The sequence below is a fragment of the Arvicanthis niloticus genome, chromosome 19 (assembly GCF_011762505.2).
Source record: "Arvicanthis niloticus isolate mArvNil1 chromosome 19, mArvNil1.pat.X, whole genome shotgun sequence".
Lineage (NCBI taxonomy): Eukaryota > Metazoa > Chordata > Mammalia > Rodentia > Muridae > Arvicanthis > Arvicanthis niloticus.
In genome coordinates, this window is record NC_047676.1 from 24,513,982 (window position 1) to 24,533,059 (window position 19,078).

Genomic DNA, 19,078 nt, shown 5'->3' on the forward strand with positions numbered 1-19,078 from the left:
TGTGAGTAGAATGCATGATGGGATTGTAGATAGACTATGGTATCAGGTGTGTAGTCTTCGTTCTCAGTGCTAGGTCATACACCTGAGGGTCAGATGTCTTCCTCAAAAGGACATGCCCTGCAATGCAGGAATTATAATGAGAAAACCATACAGCTAGAGTCTGCCATGTTAGCCTCTGTTTAGCAAGTAAGTTGAATAAACAAGAGAGTGAGATGGAGATGTGGGCTTGCTGTTTCTTATGGCTGACATGGGGGGATCGGAAAGGGAAGAGAGAACAAATTAGATCTTTGTTAAGGCCACATGAGAAGAGTCAGATAGTGAAGAAGAAAATGAGATGGAGGTGCTAGAAGATGCCTTTAACCCAAACCTGACCTTTAACACAGAGGAAAGGAAGGATCCACGAGTCCATGTGCAGATAAGGACCTTGATAAGGACCCAGAGTAGGAAACCGTTAGAGTCAGAAAGTTATCTGCTTCCGAACCACTTGAGTTGAAAAAGACTGTTAATCAAAAAGTGAAAGGTTTACCATGCCTTGCCTTCCTGAGCTGTTGAACGGTCAAATGGAACCAGTCTGAGTGTTGTGGAAGCAGAGAAACTGAGTGACATCAGTACACCTCCCCTGTTTGAGCCAAAGTCTGCGTAACCTACAGCAATGGGAGGAAAATGAGTAGCTAATGGATCAGCTTATATGAGCCATAAGCAGCATAGTTATTGACAGGTGTGGTCCTCATGCCTAATCAAGGACTAGAAAAGAATTCACGAAGGATATGCATCTCTGGGGATAAGAGAGGTGATGTTTGGTGCTCATTTCTCCGGGCTAGATGGGACTATATTCGTGGTATCTGAGTTTCTGTTGATTCAGCAAGGACCCTAGGGATGGTATAGGACTTTGGTAGTATCTCTGCTGAGCTCCGCAGTTGCAAAGTGATCTTTATTAGGTAGAAGCTTTGACATTTCTGAATGACTTTGATCAGCATGTGAATAGGGTTCATAAAATGCAAACGTAATCAAGAGGAGAAAAGCAGACAAAGGGGGCTGTCCAAGTCACTAAATGACAAATGTGGCGAGATTTGTATTGAACTGGAGTATCTAGGAGGAAACTGTTAACGTAAAGTCAAATGGTGTGCCATGGAGCTTCTGAGAGACTTTAAAGCCTGAACAGTAGCTCATAGAAGAAATTCTTGAGCCTGCCCTAAGGGTGAACAATTAGGCCTCCAGCTACCACATACTGTAAGTACATGGGGAACAGAGATCATTCACGTGGGCCAGGGCCCTTTCAGTAGCAGTTGTGCCAATGGAAAGACAGGGACTGCAGTGCTGGCCCAGAGCATGTCAGGACCATGGAGCCAGCTACAATGGCAAACACAGCAATGAAGAGTATGGCTTTGTTGCCTTATGGGCCTGAGCCACACCCAACAGGGGCAAGAAAATACGCAGTAGCTCTGCAGCAACAGCAGCAGCATCCCTGGATGAGGCTCTCGGAGATTTATAAAAGTACATGAAAAAGGTAGGAAGGACAGGACAGTAGTTCAGGAAGTTAAAATGAAGGCACTCTGTGTGAGTCAAAGAAAAAAAGCCATTGATTGAATCTTTTTATTTTCAAGATGTATTTATTTTATGTATGTGAGTATACTGTTGATCTCTTCAGACACACCAGAAGAGGGCATCAGATCCCATTACAGATGGTTGTGAGCCACCATGTGGGTGCTGGGAACTGAACTCAGGACCTCTGGAAGAGAAGTCAGTGCTCTTAACCACTAAGCCATCTCTCCAGCCCCATTGATTGAATCTTGAGTGAGAATTCTCAGGGCAAGCATTACTTACTTTCTGGTGGCCCTAAAGCCCACAAGTCATGAAGGTTATTGCCCCCTGCTGTTGGTTGTATGTCAGAGGTAGATAGTAAGTCTCTGTTAATGAACATGCCACACATTCTGACTGTAGGATTTTGGAGGAAATGGGCCGAGATTAGCCGGAATATCCTTCCCTGCTAATTTGCTTTTATAATGCTAGGAGGAACCCTGAAGTCTTCTGAGGGAGAGAAATACTAATCTCTCCAAGCTGTCTGGAAGTCTACACCTTCTATGAGGCATTGTCCCTGATAGGGTAAGCTCTATGATACTGCTGCTGCCACTGAGTCACCCATGCTTCTTAGAGTAACTACACACACACACACACACACACACACACACACACACACACCAACAAACCTACAGGATCACTAAGCTAGACTTGTGTGGAATCATTTCTTTGCTCTGTCATTGATGCCCTAGATGTGCTGAGCAGATGTTTCTCCACGTCCTTCCAGGAAAGGTCATAGAACATACAGAAAAATTCAAGACTTTAACCTGATTCTGTGATGAGAATCCCAAACTTTCTTCTGTTATATTATGCTATGCGATAGAAAGTCATGTGTGGTGTTGGGAGGAAAGAGGATGGGATATGAGAAGAATAGGAAAGAGATGAGTAAAAAAGAGTATAAGGCAGGAAGGGGAAATAGGGAGAGGAAATCCAATGATGAGGTGAATAACAACAGTAGAAAGGACAAAATCTAGAATCAGTTAAAAAATGACTTACTGATACGTAAATAGAGATAGAAAAGGATATCAAGTAAAAAGCTGAGGAAATCAGAAAATGTTAATGTACTTCAGAAAGGCTGCTAACGTCTGTCAATCTACAGTATCCTTCCTATGATGGTGCTGGGTGGAAAAAAATAACAAAATAAGAAAGTTTGTGACAGATTATGAAGGAGAATATACCATGCCAAGAAATGTTGCCATTTCTTTATAAAGGATTTTAAAAATAATAACTATAATAAACGGTTTTACATTTGAGGACAATGCTTTACTTGAGGAAATAGAATGTGTAGGTTGATGATACAGAACAACTATTAATACAATAAATGTGGTATTAATACAATAAAATATTAGATGTCTGAGATGAACCACTGGCCCTTTGGAAATAACTAAGGCACGTGAAGACAAGAGTAAAGACAAGGACACTGAAGTCCACGGTTATTCTTAGAGCATCAAAGAGAATGGAGAGGTAATTAACCACAGGGGTGTAGGCAAGTTAAGGTATAAATAAATAAATACAGAATTGATGCCTCTATCAAGATAAGTTTGGGTGATATGGAAGCCGAGCCCAGAGAACCAAATAAAAGTGTATAAATATGAAATAATTACTTGGGTATTAAGTACGGACTGCAAAAAGTAGTATTTGACTCTACAGATCATATGCAAATGAGGGGGCTTAAGGGAGTGTTAATGTAGCTACAAACCGTACTGAATGCAAAAGGGCTCATTAGGTTACGGATTGTGATCACAGTGAGCCCCAAACCGATAGGTCTCAAACCCTCATCAAATGGCTGAGGTGCCCATTTAATATCAACGTGGACCTGGTTGCCAGTTTCTCCCAGTAATCCTGAATACCCTACCTGTTACTGGGTATGACTTACATACTCCCTATCCTAAACTCTCCAGCCCAGGGCCTGGGCTGACCTTTCCCGGCTGCCCTGGCCTGTATAATCTAGCCATTTTGATTACCCAGTCCTTTTTATCTACAGTTTACTCTCCTGGCCTCCTGGCCTCCTGGCCTCCTGGCCTCCTTGCTTTCTCCTCTGCCCTCTCTCCATCTCCATACACAGCCTGGCTTAAGATCATGTTCATTCTGGACTTTCCCTTGAGTTACGCTCTCCCTTATACCTACAATTGACCTTCTCCTCCCTCATACCTGGGAGCAGTTTCTCCTCCTTTTTTTTTTTATTTTCTATTTTTTTTATTCTTTATTCACAGCATTGTATTTGGTTGGGATGATTGGAAGTCAATCCAGTGCTGAGAACTAAGGATAAGGTGGGTCTGGGTGTATTCTGTGAGCATGCATATTTAAGACAAGTACAGAAGGTGTCCTGGCTGCTGGCCCATGTGCAGCCTGCGCATTCACTCTCCTCGGTTATAATAGCAGCACTCAGCCTCACGGCACGTTTTCTTTCTTGGAAAGAAGTTAATTTCCAAAATTAGATTGTTCTTCTAAAAGGTTTCTGAGTCCTACAAAATAATTAGGAAGCCAACCCTCCAAACAGAGTCTGATGTCACCCACTCTGTCTTCAGTCATAAAGAGAGAGAGAGAGAGAGACTCGAGCTAGGAAATGGACTAAGATCATTGGTTTTACATTTCAAGGGAGGGGGAGCGATCGGGAGAATATTTTATTTCTCATGGGACCTAGCTCAAAACGATTGAGAAATAAATTAAAGACAAGATCAAATCTTGATCGGCTCAAAATTATATCTCATTGGCAGATTATGTTGAGGGATGAGGACCTTGAGACACTAAGTTTGGACAGGACAACTACAGAGTTAGAGAACAGCTCTAACATGGGTTTTGTTGATACTGCAAAATGTCCAATGGCTGCAACTTTTTTTTTTTTTTTTTTTGTCTATTTGCAGCAAATGCTAAGCTCGAAGTGACAGGATTCTGTGCCTTCAGGAGAAGTCTGTGCCTGTTAGAGAAGAGTCTGCTGTTACCACCAAAGCACATGTCACCAGCTGGTGACTGCCACTGCGGAGGAAAAGCCCAGCCCCACCTGGGAGCAGAAGGTGTTTCTCTTTAGAATCCTAAAGTAAAGAGAAACACTGCAGGGAGCTGCCCTTAAATTGTGTTATGGCTGCATGCTTTTAGGAGCATAACATGGGATTCCTGTCACTGTCTGAAACTCAACATGTTTATAATTGCTGTTTCCAAGGTCCCCTGGTCTCATGCCTTTCCCAAGCCCCTTCCTCTATTCACTGTCCTCAACTCTGCCCTGACCTCTGACACCGACTCACCTGGGAGCATCAGCTGTAACTTCTCCCTGCCTTCTGCTCTTCTTTATCTTCTCGTTCGTTATTCACTACATCTGAAGCCATTTTCTGTTTTCTGGACTCAGCTGTCCAAGCAGCGCCCCACCCCCACCCCTCCTCCCCAGCAAAGTTTGAAGCTGCTTGAGAAAGAGTGTGGGATCCCCGTCTTGCTTTGTAGAAAACCCAACAAGCGCCAGGAACTAACATTCATAATCTTCTTCCTGAGATGATACTTTACAGACTCAGCAGCAGTGTGAGGATAAACCACTTTCCGATGAACAGTAAGTCGTGTAAGGGTGGCATTCCAAAGTGAATGTTTTCTCAAATTAGGTAAGGAAGGGAAACAAGACAAGTCCCCTAGTGGGCGGTGGGAGGGCCATGCACAAAACGGAGCATTCCATGGTGTCTGCATTATAAACTCAGCAGTCAGTGTTTTAGGGAAGAAAAAAAAAAAAAAAAAGGAAAATTCCTTCTGGGTTTTATGATAAATGGGACCAGCTATGCACATATCACCAGAACCACAAGACCTGTGGGCCAACTAGACAACAGCAGTGTGTGGGGTTTGTATTCCCTCTCTGAGACCATTTGTGTTTCATTATTAAAAGTAGCAGAAAATTCAGGCATATAGTATCTTTAAAATTCTTTGTCTCTTGACCTTGGCCATATGTTTGAAAATATACCAGATTGTACATGATGTTTTTTTTTTTTTTTTCTGTCTCTAACAACTGGAGTTCCCAGTCCACTGGAGGAAAGAGGGTAGGGTTCCTTCTCGCCTTATCCTCACTTCCAATTAACCTATAACAGGAGGGTTTTGTTTCCCTTGCTGTGCTTCAGCCCCTGGCCCCACCTCAGGCAATGCAAGCAGTGGCCCTGGAAAAAGTAGGGACACTTTCTGTGCTTAATTGGAAGTGAGAGTCCACATGCCCACTCCTCCCCTCTCTCCAAGCTGCAGGAGCCTGGCAATAGGGCAGCTTCCGATCTCCCTGCAGTGTGAAACTTCAGAGAAAGCAAGAAGAAAATACAAGAGGACAAAAATAAACCGCTGAGCAAACGTAATAAAGACGTGGCTAGGACCAGTATCGTTTCTAAACACTCACCATTATCCTAACGAAGGAAACAGCAAATGACCCAAAGCACATTTAATGTTTCATTAAGGCAGACAGCTGCTGTTTTGAATCAAAAGCTGGGTTATCTTTCTGTGGGTTTTCATTATAAATTTATACTTACCAAGGTTCCTAGAGAACCCTGGGAGGCAACCTCGGTTTCTTATGGCTGCTATAGCAAACTACCATGGGCTTAGCAGTTTAAAACACACAAAAGAATGTATCCTTACTGTTCTGCAGGTCAGAAAATTAAACTGTAGGCATTTATAGAGCTATGTTGTGCCCCTTCCAGTGTTTTAGGAAAGAATCAGTTCCTTAATTTTTTCCAGCTTCTAGCTGCTACCTGCTTTCCTTAGCTCACGGTTTCTACTGATGTCCTCAATGCATATTACTCTCACCTCTGGCTCCATAGTCATGTCTCCTTTGTCTCCTTGACTCTAACTTTTTGGCCTTGTATTGACAATAACCCTTAGGATGACGACATGCCAACATGCACAGTTCAGGAGAATCATCCCATTCTACAATCCGTATCCCTGCTCCTCAAAGTGCCTATTGAGATGTAAAATAGCATATTAATAAAATACACAGATTCAAACATAGACATCTTTGGAAGGTAATTATTCAGACCACCAGATTGAGGCTTAAGGATATGTGTAGAGAATTCAAGTACTGTATAAGTAATCCAGGTTTGGCTGCCATCAACAGTCAACCTTCCATGGGTGTGTCAAGACACTGTCACAAAGTACCCCAGATAGGACCTTACTTCCAAGCACTGAGGCTGGACATCTGAAGTCAAGGTGTAAACAAGTTAACATTCTCCAAATTGCCAATTGCCAAACTCATCATGCCTTCGCATGATTGGGAGAAGGTCACAGGAACCATTTCTATGGAGGCTGTAACCATTTTTCTGAGGGCCCCAGTCTCAGGACTCAATCACTTCAAAAAGCCCCAGCTTATAACACCACTACACTAGAGATTAGAGTTTTGCATGTCATTGTGAAAGGGGGTAACAAAGATGTTCATTCCATGACATGAGGTCTGCAAGAAAATAAATCATATGGCATTTTAAACTTCAAGAGAACACATAAAAATGTTGCCAAATGTGGTCTCCTTTCTGCCCTGATGTTGGAGACAAAGAACCAGAAAGAGTGAAAAAAATAAGGAGAATGGCCATCCAATAGTTGTTTTGTATGTAGAAACTTTTCTTTAGTGTAATCTAATCGACATTTTTTTAAAGGAAGGAAAACTGAAAAAAAAAGAAAGGAAGAAAGAAGCTTTGAAGGATTATCTAAAGCTAATTGTAAAGCCTCGTCATTTTTACAGAACAGAATTTTCCTATCTTTGCGTCCTGGGTACTTCTTTTTCTGAATACACAGTTACAGTGGACATATAAGCTCAGGGAAAAAAAAATAAGAAAAATCCAGCAGATTAACCGAGGTGATTTAGATATATTATGTTGATTTAGGTATCAATGCGCTTTCAGAGATTGCTTCCCCTGATCACAGCAGCTAAAAAGAGCGCGTATTAATCAGCCGGTGTCTGCGGCTCTTGAGGGGACAGAGGTAGTAGATAGAAACTAAAAATTATAAAGAGAACAAAGGGAGCATTAGTCAGATAGGTAGGAATAAGTAAACATCATAAATTAGGTTAATAGCAGAACTCTGCATCTTCTTTTCCCTCCTACCAAAAAAATAAAAAATAAAATTAAAATAAAATAAAAACTCTGTGTGTGAAGCCACATATATTCACTTTAATATAATCATTCTAAAAATCATTCTGCAAAGTTGTTCTATGAAGTCTAGAATAAGCTGTAAATAAAGTCTTTACATTTTTAACCCATTTAACTGTTTGTCTAATCCATCTGAACGTCTTCTATTCATTTGGAAGTCAGTGCGTGACAATAGACAGGAGACAAGGTAGATGTGGTGGTGACAAAGGATACAGCCTACCTCTCTGGCAAGCTGCCTTCAGATAAACCTTTTGCCTCAGTGTGCTTCACTAGCCTCACTGTTAAGAAAAAGTATTTAAATGAGTAAAAAAATCATATTAGTAAGTCAGAAACTATGAGTATCTCTCTTGTACTAGGAGATTTCTCTACTGATGATTATATGTGCTTGGGCTGCATAAGAAAACGCACAAGATGCCAGTACTGTGAAGTTAATACTACTAGGGCTTGTAGATGCATGATCTAATAACAGAAATTGGCAAACTGTAGCCAGCAATCCATATCAGCCTACCAACCACTTTATAAATAGTTACTGGAATGCAGCCATGCGCGTTTGTTTACGTATTGTCTGGGACTCGTTTGGGGTTACAGAGGCAGACTTAAATAGTTGTGAAAGAGGCCATATGGCCTACAAACCCTAAAATGTTTACTGCCTCTCCAAGTACAGAAAATGTTTCCTGTCCCCATGTAATAAAATGAAATAATATAGAACAAGGGATACGTTCTAAATCAAATAAAAATTCACAGCATGGTTTAACTGATCAGTGTTTTCCTGGGTGCATAATGTGGTGTGTTGTAGATAAAAAGATAGCTCTCCAGCAAATAGTTCATTATGCAATTCTTCCAATTGATTGTATTTTCTGTAACCATAGATAATCTGATATTGCTTCTAATGATAAGGTAAATCAGGATAGACAATGTGCTATAATAATAAACAAGCTCTTATATGTGTATGTGTGTGTATGTATGTGCATATGCATGCATGCATGCATGTATGTATGTATACATGTATGTATGTATGTATGTATGTATGCATGTATGTATGTATGTATGTATGTATGCATGCATGCATGTATGTACTTTGACTGGGAGAAATCAGGCACAGTCAGGAATGCAGCCCAGGCTGTTGTTGACCATGTATGTAGTAGTCCTCTTACAAATATAGGAATCTAAGCATAAGAATCATAGATGCACACTTGGGTCAGTTTCTCAAATTTTAATGAGTTGGAACAACAGAACTCTTTTGTCATATCCAGTGAGTCATCCTCTGCCTTCTCTTTGCCTCCTCTTTGGGAACCAAGCTAGTCAAGACTATTTCAATGGAGAATCAACCATCACATGAAGAGGAAAAACAACCTAGCAAGACACACTGATTTTCAAAGCTTCCAGTCAGAGAAACACATCAGCTCCAAACATCTCATTACTTGAAGCAAGTCACACAGTCCTGTCCAAGTTTAAAGTGAGTGAGGTGATTCTACCACATGCCCAAAGGGAGGAGAGCCAGAATATCTGAGACAGGCTCATATGACAGTTCCTGTCACCCTGCCAAAAACAATGAGATGTAGCAAAATGCTTCTACTTGTAAAGGCTATGCACCAAATATGGTACCCTACAAAGTACGACACCATAATTCCACTGCAATGCACTAACATCCAGACTCTCTGGCTCCACATCCATTGAGCACTGGCAAAACTGCTCAACCCTGCCAGCAAGGCTTGGAATGAAGAGTTCTTCAACAATATGGAGAAGGACTCCTTCAACTAAAATGCTACGTCCACTTCCCGAACTCAAAAACAGCCCCAAATTCCATTTACTTAATATTAAAAATAACTGCTGGGTCCCTTGCAATCCTGAAAAATAGTAGTTGAAGGTTGACTGTGGGTTGTTTTTTTTTTTTAATTAATGTCTATAGAAATTTATTTGCCACATTGAGCAAAATAGACTTTTCTAAAAATCATTTTTAAATGCATTGAAATCATGGTCTATTTTAGTTTCTAAAATTACTTTCTTGCATTTTTTTTTAAAAAGCAAACAATCAAAATAGAACTCACAAATGATGTGCCATACTCTTTTCATTTAAAAACCTATTAAAATAGAATGAACTTGGCTTTACTTAACATATTCCATTTACATATTAGTTACTTAACATAATTTCACCTTATTGGAATGGTCAAACACAATCAAGAAATTTATGCTGAGGCTCCTGTTGGAAAGTTACATCTTTAAGTTATGACTACTGATCGTCATGAGCTATCAAAATTATAGACCCACTTCAATTTTTTAAAAAAGAAAGATTTCTTTAAGCCCAGCCAGATATATGATATTCTTTCTGTATCTACAGGAAAATCCTTTCTATTTAATTTTAAACTCTAATTACAATTAACATTTAACATAATTATGGAGCAACTCTAGAACATCACTATACAGAATTTTCTGTAATGAGAATTAAGAAAAACAATTCAGCAATAAAACAAACACCGCCTTCTTGGTCAAATAGAAGTGGGTTCTATTTAATGCAAGATTATTTTCAGTCTGGGTGTCTTCACTATTGATAAAATAGACTGTAGATAGAATCCTCTAGCTAGAGGGACCATATGCATAAGAAACTGCTTGCAGGGAAGATGACATATGTCATCCCATGTGCCAAATACCATCCTAGATCTGGAAGTGACAATTTCTCATATACACTGGCACTTGGAGCTCGGTAGCTATGGATTTATGCTTCTCCACAAGTACTCAAATGCCATTATGTGTGTTTATATGAAAAGCTTGGTAAGTGACACTCTGGAAATTATCTCTATTAGCTACATTTTTTTTTTAATGATTCTGTAATGAAGATGTTTGTGAGCTGTTTCCATTGCATATCACAAATGTAACACACATTCTACCTCTATAGTCTTCAAGTTTCCAAAGAGCACATAACTATAATATATACATATATACTCAAAACACATATGAATTTTGCTGTTTTATCATCTAACTTAGTTCAATTATCTGAAAAATCGAGCTTATCTAAAACATTTATACGTTGTACACATATACAAATACATATACACATATACATGTACAACCATTCTCGCCAATTCACATACACACAAAAGATATGCTAATAGCTACCTGCTGTGTTTATTAGGGAGTCTATTTGTCAAATATTTATCGTTTAAAAATGGCCACTTCTCAAGCGTACGGTAATTTAAATTGGATAAAATAACTTCTGACATACTGACGATTTCTTCTAAGTTTTAGTTGACTGTAGTTGGTTTTCACTATAGAGTTCCTAAGGAAATTGTTCAGCTTATGCTAATGCCACCCTGATTCTCTTCTGTGTGATTTATGCTTTTCTAAAATATGAGGATTCACTTACTATTATTTCAAGTAGCATATGAGGAAATCCCAAACACACCACACGCACACAGACACACACACACACAGACACACACACACACAGACACACACACACACACAATCATTAGTTCAGATCATGGCTAGTCTCAGCATCAACCTCCAATGGAAATTCCCAGACGAAGGCCTTTCAGGATGAGTTTTCTTTGAAGCCTACAGAGCAACATAGAGCAAACATTTCTCTGGACAAGCCCGGTCCCTTGGAAGTTACAAAGAACTGTAACATAGAAACCATAAACATCACACAGGGCAACAAAGCTGAACTACGTATAATTACTAATATCAAAATAGGAAGAAGTGAGCCTTTCAGAAGGAGCAGTCTCTGACGCTGTTCATTTCCTGTCTGGCTCATCTTCTAACCCCAGTCAAACCCCTGAAATTTCATGCCATCTTCCTTACACTTCCTTGCTTCTATGTCCAGCATCTTTTTGTTCTACTGCAAATCCACAGCAGAGCACTGATATCTAGGTCCACCTCTGCATCCATACCAACTGGAAAGTTGTTTGTTGTTGTTGTTGTTGTTGTTTTAATGTCAGAATTTGAGCTTTAACCAGAAGCTATCAGGTTTTGTTCTGTGGGCCTAGAAATGGTTTTTGCTCATTTAAAACTCCCCCGGTGATCCTAAATAGAGTTTAGCAAGATGTAACAATTCCTGTCTAGATGAGGTTTCTTGACATATCTACATCCCTTCACATAGGATGATGGGAAAATCTTGGAGACAATGGGCTCAGTATAAAAAGTTGCTAGACAGCTGAGATGGTGGGTAGTTCAAGGAGACATAGCAGTCAGAAACTCCAATCAGATCAGATCCCAACTACCTATACAGCCAACAGGCTTGTGATATTCTTAGTTAATTGTGAGACAAGTTTGAGTTCTGATATCTATAAGAACAATCATGGGATTTCTGTATATTGATCATGAATGCTTATTTATACTTCAAATGCAACAGCACTGTCTAGCCCAGAACCTTCCAGGGCTTTCTGGTTTGTTCCATTTGGGGCTATTTACTGGTATGATTTCCATGTACCTATTTTTCAAATATGCATGGATTTACTACAAAATTGAATATACACACCCTTATGAGTCAAGAAGTGCTTCCTATTTCCAAGCCTAAAGATAAGCCCATTGACCATACCTAAGAAGTATTTACTAGTCAAATCCACACACACAGAAACTTGATAAAATTCTAGTCCATGGTTGGTGGGAGGTTGCTGACTACTGTTTGAGCAGTTGCAGACATTAGAGCTGTCTACCTTAGGCTGGTTTTGCAGACATACAAAATGAAAAAGCCATGTGATAATGAAGACTTCCATCCAGAGTTTAACAAAAAAATCCATGAGGCTGGGTGATGTGTGCCAGTGTCTCTACAGGAAGCCCCTGAGAATGTCATGCGTAAAGCAATTGACACAGTGAAGACAAACCTAGGGAACTAACTTCCTTAATGCTAAAGATGCCAAGAGCCTCAAAGACTTGCCATGGAAAGATGCAAGCAGCAAGAGAACCTGCCCAAGAGAGAAGCCATGTATGCCATAGCTGGGGAGGCTATACAGCTGAGATTACCAAAACCTTTCCTAACTTATTTACTTCACAACACCATATGCTCCAAATGCCAGCAGCCATGAAGATATCATATTTAATGTATGTCCTGTCTACTTTTGAACTTTCTTTCATCATACATTTTTTTCCATATGCCTCATTTTCTAACTTTCAGATGAATGTTCATTCTTTGCTGTTATATGTTTAAAACCCTATAACTTGCTTTGCTAATCAAAATCTAGTTGGGAGGCTCAAAGCTAAGGGTTTTCGTTTCCTTATTTGTTTGTTTTGTTTGGTTTTTGAATGCTCAAAAAGGCTTTGAACTCAAACTTTTGAGCAATTTTGAAACTCTTAAGACGGCAAGGGAAAGAAAAAGACTGGAAGGGCTCTGAGAGATGTCATTTGACATTATGTAATAGGCATGATTCCACTAGAAGCCAGGAGTGGAATGCTATGGCTTATGTGTCATCTAATAATACCAAGAAGATAAAGGGTAGGCTTGTAATATGATGTAATTACAATTATCAATGGGTTTGATTGAAAAGTGCCTAGGAAACTAGTGAAGAGTACTGCTATGTGTATCTGTGAGGGTATCTCTTGAGAGACTTGACTACAGAGAGAAGAACTAGCCTGTGAATAGGATACACTGTCCCATAGACTAGAGGTCCAGAGTGAATGAGAGGAAGAAAAAATGGAAGCTTGCTAGCCCAAGTTGTCTCTTGCTCACCACCCTTCTGTTCCCATTATACTGTGGTGTGGGTAGAAAGGAGCACTCCTTTTCTACACCCTCTTCACCATGACAAACTAAAGTGAGCTGAGAGAGAGACAGACAGATGGAGAGATGGAGAGAAGAGGGATGTGGGCAGACCAACTGACTGGCCTGATCAGTTACTACAACAGAAATGGGTTGAAGAAATGGAAGGCCAAAGATGGACAGTTCACATGTCACCATATCACCCCCTAGTGCTGTGAACTAAGAGCATTGGGAAAAATCAGCAGGAGATTGTGCAGGATTTAAATAAATTGCTTCATGGAGAGTGGATGCAACACATGTTCACACGTGACTATGCCAGGCAGCACAGCAAGATGCACAGCTTAAGGCAAGAAATAAGGTCATATCTCTGTCATACCTCTTTCTCTTGACCAATTCAGATGGCCTTTTTGTTTTTATGTATTATATTAGCTCCTTGAATATGGTTTAGACAGTAACAAAAGCTAACAGGATAATTTCAGATTAAAGACTTTGGCTAAAACTATCCTGACAGTATCTGGTGATTTTCTTTTCTTTGTTTCTTTCTTTTTTTCTGCCTTTTTCCATTTATTCTTGTGGGTTTGGGGGATCTGGTCCATATTTTCACAGATGAGCATTACAATCCCTGAAAGTTTTCCTATTTCAAGGGAGAATTGTGAGACTTTTACTACGAGTGATAATATCAGGCATAAACATAAGATTGACAATTTAGGGGGTAATACTTTCAAGAAAAACTATTCAACATTGGAAAAGCATGTTTGTCTTTCTATGACAAATTTAAATCTCTGTGTCCAGGTAGCATTATCTACATGTAACCCCAACTCCCGAGGAGAGAATCACTCAGAGCTGACATTAGCTGATAAAAGTTCACATAAAGAGTATAACTGACTTGAAGTAGGCAGCGTCACCTTTCAGCTTCCTTGTTTTCAATGTTATATAGTTTGTTGAAAGTTAAAGTTGCTATGAATCTTGTTCAGTCAAAGTATTGATCCAAGGAATTGATCTTCATTGTTTGTTAATGTTGGCCTTTACTCTGTTTTCTCTAATGGAACTAACATGGCACATCTTGAAATTACTGGTGAGCTATAGGATAGATGGAGAGAAAATAATTACTCAGATGAAAAATTATGGGATCCTGTGTAGGGAGGCTGTTGGATGTACCACGTGATCTCATAAAGGTCAGACACAAGTTCATCTCAAATAGAACAAACTGAGTCTGTGTACCCTGGCTTAGGCTATTTCCTACTAGGCTCCTCAGAGTCCAAGGAGAGTAATATTATACAAACATTTCCCCAGTCCAAAGGAACTCAGTTTGCAAGAAGAAGAGAAACTGGACCTGTATCTGTCTAGACATGAAAGGCCAATTCAGAAGGATAGGAGCGTCCTTATGAAATGAGAGCTGAGGACTCCCCTGGTCCTTAGTTTCTGCTTTGAGCAGTTGTGAGTTTTTGCGTTAACCATCACCCACTGCACACACACAAAAAATTATTTCATATGGTCTGAGAGCTGAAAGAAATCAATAGGTATAGCAATATAAGTTTGGAAAACAGTTTGATACCATGCCTATTTAAGTCCAGTTAGCAAAACAATAGAAGTGGGTTCATGCCTGAGACCTATGAGCTCCCCAACCATAGGTTTTGGGCCAGATTTACAATCCCAGGACTGACTTTCCTGCTTTGAAGTGGACCTTAAATCTATTCAGAATTCGGTTGGTTACTCCTATCACATTCACACCATTATTTGCCCATGGGTATGTCTTGCCAGACTGGTAATTGTTGGATCTCACAGGCCTCACACCTAGTCAAAAGTTGTCACTTTTCTCCCCTAGAAACTTACATAGTGCTTTTTGGTACATGAAATCTAGCCAGTGGGATGCGGGAGGAACACCCTGGTCTGTATCAATTTGATTTCTCCATGTCCTATGAGCAAAGTATGTGATGTCATTTGTAATAAGGTCTTCCCATCAAATTTGAATAGACAACCAAGAGCAATAGTATAGCTGTATAGCTTGTGTTGTTTGGGGGAGTATCTGGTACACCTGGCCAACCTATGGCATCTTGGAAGAACATTATCCCCTGTATAGGATAATTTCAATTAAACTTGTGTGTGTGTGTGTGTGTGTGTGCGTGTGTGTGTGTTCCAAACAGCCTTAGTGGCTGAGAGAGCATCCCAAAAAAGGAAGTGGAAGACTGAAGAGCCAAAGGTAAGGGAGGACTGAACAGTCACCTAAACAGGACAGCACTACTCATGAACTGACAGTAACCCTACTTGACTACACAAGACCTGCAAATGATGAAAGCAGTCAGCTTTCCAGGATAGAAAAAGGAGGGCCTCATGAGCTTCTTCCTCTAGCTGAGAAGGACTTAACAGTTGATAACTTCTGGAGAGAGAATATTGGGTTTTCCTTAACGATGTAGACCCTGGTAGATTAAAGATGTTCCAATGGATAAATGACCCCACACCCATGAGTTTATGAGCAGCACAAACTGGACTCAGAGGTTAGAAAAAACATACATTGATAGACAGACAGACAGACAGACAGACAGAAATAGCACATGACACTGGAAGGGCTGGGAAGGTGGAGGTGGATCTGAGAGATGTTAGGGTAAATATAATCCAAATATATTATATGCATGTATGAAAATTCTCAAAAAATAAAAAATTAAATATTTTAAAAGGCAAGAGCTGTCATGGTTATCCCAAACTCTCCCAATTCCACTGAACAAATATAAGATTGCATTATCAGCATTTTATGTTTACTCAGTTGTTACACAATAGTTGATTGGTTTTATGAAAATACCCAGGGCAGACATGGGATAACATGTAGCGCCATTCCAGGTGCCATGATAAGAAACGTGTGGTGGAGAATGGAATTGCATTGGGAGAAAGAACAACCTCTCTTACAGAAAGTGGCAAAGATGCTTGGAAACATCAAACCTCTGATTGTTGCAGGAGCTTACAATGCCTGTGTGAAAGATCCCACCAAAAGGCCACTCTTTGTAGAAAGATGTAGGAACCATTTTCTCCATGCTTTGACTGAAAGGCAAATTAGAAGGAAGACTATGGAAAGAACATTCCAGAAATCAGCTACTACAGGAGCAGAACAAATGTACAAATAAAGGAGCTTTCTATTCCAGGTGGGCCACTGGACCCCTTTCTTGCCCAGGTCAAGACTGAACTCCAGTAGAACGAAATGGAGACAAGGACATTTGCTATTGGGTACCTGCACAATAAGGAGCAAGAACATTTCATTTTTAGAAAAGCATTTACAACTAACAGTGCACCAGAAAGAGAAAAGAGAACAGGCCCATGTGCATGAGGAGACAGATACAGAAATGTCCATTAAAACATTGTCTATTATAACTCAAAGTTGGAAATGAGCTAAATGTCCATCAACCGGCTGAGCACATCCCATGAATATTCAATAGAACATGATATAGGAGTTAAAATAAATAAAGTTGAGCCATGTGTCTCAAAATCATAATATTGAGAAGAGGATAAAGACAGTTATAGAATTGTGCTTCATAAAATGCCACTTGAGGCAAATGGCAATATTTTAATTTATGAGTATTTATGAGATGCTGCCTATCTTGGGAGGGCCAAGGAGATGTCAGCAAATGGAGAGAGGGATGGATGGTCAGGTGACAAAGCTTGTTTTTTTAGCATTTTTTCCTTTGAAATGACTGAAGTAAGTTTGGGAAGATATAATGGCTTGATTGAACTCGGTAAGTGAGTACTCATGGTTACTTCTGATAGTGCTCTGTGTACTTGAAATATGGTATAAAAACATGAGACAGAAGTGCGTGTGAGAGGGGGCTGGCAAGAGGGCATGGAAGACAGCAACACTTAAAAAATGAAAGAAGAGGATTTATGATGCTCAGAGACACTCTAGGTCTGGCGATTATACCCAGTAGAGAGGGTCCTTTCAGACAGACAGACAGAGAGAGAGAGAGAGAGAGAGAGAGAGAGAGAGAGAGAGAGAGAGAGATTGGAAAAATTATAGTATTATAATAAATGGCCACAATGTTTTTAGTATGAGACTTTAAAGTACATTATGACATAAGGAAACAATGACTAACCAAAAATATATCGTAAATGGAATCCTGGTAATAGAGCAATAAAGCTGGGAAGATACATAAGTTAGCTGTTCCAGGGCAAACTAATCAAAGAGGAAATTTATACTAAAAGGGAAAGCATAGAAGAATTATTATAAATTAATATGAGCCTAGTGAACTCTGGAAGCTTTGATTTTCTGCACCAAAAGAAAAGGAAGGAAGGAAAGAAGAGAGGGAAGGAGGGAGGGAGAAAGGGAAAGAAGAAGGGAGGGAAGAGAGAGACACAGAGAGAGAGAGAGAGAGAGAGAGAGACAGAGACAGACAGACAGACAGACAGACAGACAGACAGACAGACAGCACGAGCTTAGGAAAGCTGAAAAAACTCAGGTTCTAGTTCTCCTTAAAGGCTGTTGGCAGCCTACCTAGGTCTCTACTGTTGGCCTTGGCTGGGCTTCTCTGTTTTCCACGCTGTTTTACAAAAAGGCAGAAAAGAACAGCCATAAATTTTTCAGAGGTAGAAGCCCTCGCTCATGGTAGCTGCACCTGGCAGGCCAGTTGGACAAGCCCTTGGCAACCACATGTGATGAAACAGCGGGTCATGTGGAGGACAAATGAAAACGATGTCCCAGCTAGGGATGGAGCTTGCCAGCTGTGCCTTCAGTCCCATTCCTGGGAAGAACATTAACCTGGATGGGTATGACTCAAGCTCCCAGTGTCTCCTGACACAGCAATGTAAATCAGCCACTGGCAAGACGTGGAAATCCAGAGGAGAGAAGGTGTCAACATCAGCCTTCCAACAAGATCCCACCCCAGAGCATCCAAGCACACACAGACTCTTGCGGTCTGAGAGGAGCAGCATAGAGAGAAAATCTGCTCGCTTCCTCATCTTCCAAGGGAATGGGCTTCCCTCTACCCACTGGATCCTTATTGCTCTTTCCCTAAATGGCATACTGCGGACACTTATGTCTTTCCATCAGTTCCCTTGTGCACCTCAGGCCCAAGAAAGTTGAGGGACTTGATCAAATGCCACAGGAGCTCGTGGAGGGTCTCTTGTGAGCCTTCCCAGTTACATATCCCTTCCTATAGGAACAACATGGCTTTATTTCTAGCACAAATTGGTACATAACTTATGGTCTCCTTCTTAAGTTAATTTAGCTAATTAAACAAAACAGAATTAGAGGTTGTTGCTTGCTTGCTTGCCTGCCTCCCTTGTTTATTAAATTGGCAATGGGTCTATACAGGCTTTACATTTTTGCTCTGACAAATCGCATGAAACAGGAAAAAAATCAAACGGGGTTTTTCTAGACTATAAGTTTCGTGATCAAATATATTTTGAAAATGGTAAACGCCTTCTTTACAATGGTCAGGATGCTGTAATTACATTCAGTGAGCAAAGCCCATATGTTATCACACAGGGAAGAGCAGACTGGCACTAAACGAGACAGTGTTCCTTTAACAGAAGATACACATACACAGAGAGTCCCTAAAAGAATAGAAGCTGTTAGGTGTCATTCTGCTCTACCATTTATTTACCAATCCTTCTCAGTGCTGGCTATACACACAAATCACCTAAAGAGCTTTTAAATGTTCTGATGTCAGGGTACCACCTTCAACCAATTAGGGTGGTCTCTCCGGGGGTAGAAACTAGGCATTGGAATTTTTTTTAAAAT